The following is a 3,881-nucleotide window of genomic DNA, read 5'->3' on the forward strand; positions in this document are numbered from 1 at the left end:
ACCGTTTGCCTACGGAGTGACTGTAGGTCTCCTGGCAGTCGAGTGATTAACTTCATGGTCGAGTGGTAGCTTCTTGGTCGAGTGTCTTGAACCTGTCGAGTGGGGTACCTTCAAGTCGATTGATAGGTGATTTCCTCAAGGGATGTCCTTGGGTAGGGCTCTTTGGACGGGTCCGTGCCCCTACCCTAGGTACATAGCCTCATCATTAGCCCCCGAATGGATCGCGGTTAGAGTGGGGAAAGAGTTGGGGATCCTTCCCGACTGGCTCTTTGGGGCCGTACGAGTGCCTCGTTTAGGGTCAGTTGTCACGGATGACGTCATCAACCTCTTTCAGTCGGCTTGATCCATTCCAGGCCCTTCGTCGAGTGAATATCTTTGCTTGCGACATGCCGAGTGTTGGTGCGAGCGGGATACTCTGTCTTTGGCAAGTGGTTCTGCGGTCCGCGGATCTCACGGGATTCGGATTTCGGGAAGCGCGCGGGACAGGAGCAGCCGCAGTAATCGGAAGTGATAAAGCGGAAACTCCTCGATCCTCACGTCGCCTTTTTCGCCACGTACTGCGCGCGCGTCTGTTGCGGGATTTGACTGGACTGCCTAGGCCTACCAGTCAGCCACTCGGGAGCGGCCCCTTATAAGTTGCCGGCTCGGGGCTTCCAAGCCGTGCGCTTCTCTTCTTCTTCCTTCTTCCTCTCTCCTTTCGCCAGCCCTCCCATGACCTTTGGCCGTACCCTAGCACCGTTAGCCCGTGTGAGACCTCGCCGGCAACGATGGTGAAGGGCAAGACCACTGGTTTGGAGCGCGCGAAGAAGGCGGCGGCGGCGGGGAATGGAAAGAGGTCTGCACGAGGCGGATCTTCCTCCCGGACCGCCCTGCCCAAGGGTTGGATTCAGGGCGACTGGATGCCATCGGTGCTCCGGCAGGAAGATCTCGACGACATGGTCGAGGGAGGAGCCATTCCCCATGAGGCTGCGCGTCTCCCGGAGGGGAGATCGAACCTCAACCCCGCGACGGTGAGTGTGTGCTCCTCGCCACCCACATCGACCGAGGGTTTTCTCTGCCTCCCCATCCATTCTTCCGGAGCTTCTTGAATTTCTTCGGAGCGCAGCTCCATCACTTTACCCCCAACTCCATAGTCTATCTTGTCGCGTTCATTTCCATGTGCAAGGCCTTCCTGGGTTGCCGTCCGCATTGGGGGCTTTTCAAGCATATTTTTACTTGCCACTCTCAGTCGGTTAAAAAGGCCAAGTCGAGTGATGAGAAGACGCAAGTGATCCAGTTGTGCGGGGGCCTGGCGATCCAGACGAGGGGGAAGAGCTGTTTCCCCTCTATCACCTTCCCGGAGTCGGTCCGCGGCTGGCAGTCGACCTGGTTCTACTGCCAGGACCAGGCGACCCCCGGACAGTCGACTGGTCTTCCTCCTTTTTCCCTCGACCGAGCCGAGAAGCCTGTCTCTCTGAAAGTCACGCCGGAGGAAAGGACCCAAGTTAAGGTATTGGCGGGTCGAGTGGTTGAGCTTGTCCGTGAGGGGGTGACCAGGATGGACCTGTTAGAGGTATTTCTCCAGAGGCGCATCCAACCGCTCCGGGCGCGAGACCACCCGATGTGGCTGTATTCTGGCCTTGACGACACCACTCGGATCCACCCGGAGGAAGTCACCGGCGAGATGCTGGAGGGGTGGCTGTCAAGCATCACGGGGAACAAAGACAACCCCCGAGGAGCCAGAAGGGTAATTCCACTCGACAACTCATATGAAGTGGATCAGGTATGTCTTTGTGTCGGATATCTGACCTTCTGTATTGGTCTTCTTTGGGTAAGTCGATTGACTTTCGTTCTGTCTGTTGTCTTCCAGGCGACCACTGAGATGTACTCGACGCCCAGCGGGGCGCAAGGGTCGACTGAGGAAGGCGAGGGGAGCGGAGGCGAGAGCGGGGACGACTAGGTCGAGTGGGATTCCGACGGTGAGGGAGAGGAAGGCGACGACATCTTCTCCAGCGAAGAGGAGGAGGAGGCTGAACCCTCTCGCCCAGAGGGGCGGTCCAAGCTCGCCCACGATCCAGCGCAGGAACGTGGCAAGGCGACTGCTCCTGTTGGGCAGTCGTCGAAACGCCCTCGGACTTCTTCTCCTCCGCTGACCGGGAAGGCTCCCAAGCACCCACGAACGACGCCATCCAAGCCGCCCAAGGCCTTGCCCAAGATGAAGATAGCTCTTCCCACCATTTCCGGGTAACAATAACACTTGCTTTCCTTTGTCGACTGTGGACGGATCCTTGGTCGATTCACTGGGCCAACTGACTAACTTTCGAGATTTGCAGTGGTGCAACTTCTGAGGTCTCCGCCAGGAACGACGACCAAGAGATGGAGGACGCTGTCACCTCCAACCCTGGTACGATCACTAACGTCCTGCTTTCGAGTTGACTGAAACTTTATTGCAACTATGGTCGATTGAATGTTTTCCTTGCAGCTCCTCCTCATGTTATTGACCTCCCGGACGACGACGACGACAACGAACCACTGAGGGTGAAGAGGAAGAAGAAGGCGTTGGCTGGCAAGACTCCGCAATCCACTCCGGTGCCTGAGGCCGTAGTTCGGGGCGATGGCGATCTCACTCGGGCTTCCGTGACTTTCGCTGTTCCTCTGATGAGTGTGCGGCCTTCAGCGTCGACTGCGGATCCGTCTTCGCCTTTTGCTGCGTACCCCGTCCCTGAGGACCAAGCGGCTGCTGCGAAGGAGGCTGCACGCCAGGCTGGAATCATGATGGAACAGGTAAAAGTGGCTCGGGAGGCTTGCCAGGCGGCTTATGACGCAAGCTCGGCTCTTCAGAGCAATGTCCAGGTCAGTCGACTTCAACACTTGGTCTGTTTTGATATGTCCTTTGAAGAATCTCTTTTCCGAAGATCTTTAAGTTTGTACACCTACTGGGTTTGTTTGCCAATTCTTGGACGAGTGGGAGCACGCTAAGTGCACCTACTGGGTGTAGTCCCCGAGGCTACGGTCGACTGCTGGCAGTCGACTGTAGTCTTTAAATTGAGTCGTTGTAGTTGAGTTTCTTTGCTCCGTCTGATCGGGTCATGTCGAATGGAACGGTATCCTGTTGACTGCGGGCAGTCGACGTCTTTCTCTTCTTCTTTTTTTACTGTGGGGGCACGCTGAGTGCACCCACTGGGTGTAGTACCCGAGGCTACTGTCGAATGTTTCGCTTCGGCTGTAGTCTTAGAAACTCCATTATTGTCTCTTAGCTGCTCGGAAGCAACTTGTCTTGGACTCGACTTCAGGGGTCGGTCGGGTGGGATAGGAACCGGTGGGGGCACGCTAAGTGCACCCACTGGGTGTAGTCCCCGAGGCTACTGTCGAATGTTTCGCTTCGGCTGTAGTCTTAGAAACTCCATTATTGTCTCTTAGCTGCTCGGAAGCAACTTGTCTTGGACTCGACTTTAGGGGTCGGTCGGGTGGGATAGGAACCGGTGGGGGCACGCTAAGTGCACCCACTGGGTGTAGTCCCCGAGACTATGGTGGACTGCTGGCAGTCGACCGTAGTCTTAGTATTTATTGCCTTTGTTGCTTTTTTTTACTGAGATTGCAACTCCTCCCCTTTGACTTCAGAAATCTTGTGATCTTGGAACCCGCTTGGCTGACTTGGAGAAGCAGCAAATTCAAATGAACCTTGATCTGGAGCTGGCCAGGACAGAGCTGCAGAAGGTCAGAGACGGCGCCGCAGGTAAGACGCCTTTGTCGACTGGTTAGTTTTTATGCTTGAGTATCTTTTCGCTTTCTCCGACTCAATCGTCATTTTTTGCGGAAAAACTGAAAGAAGCTCTGGCGAAGAAGGATCAGGACTTGGCTGCTGCCTGTAAGGAGGCTGATGACAAGACCGCTCTGGCCGC

Source organism: Triticum urartu, chromosome 4A (genome assembly GCF_056163025.1).
Source record: "Triticum urartu cultivar PI428250 chromosome 4A, HENAU_Tu73, whole genome shotgun sequence".
Taxonomy (NCBI): domain Eukaryota; kingdom Viridiplantae; phylum Streptophyta; class Magnoliopsida; order Poales; family Poaceae; genus Triticum; species Triticum urartu.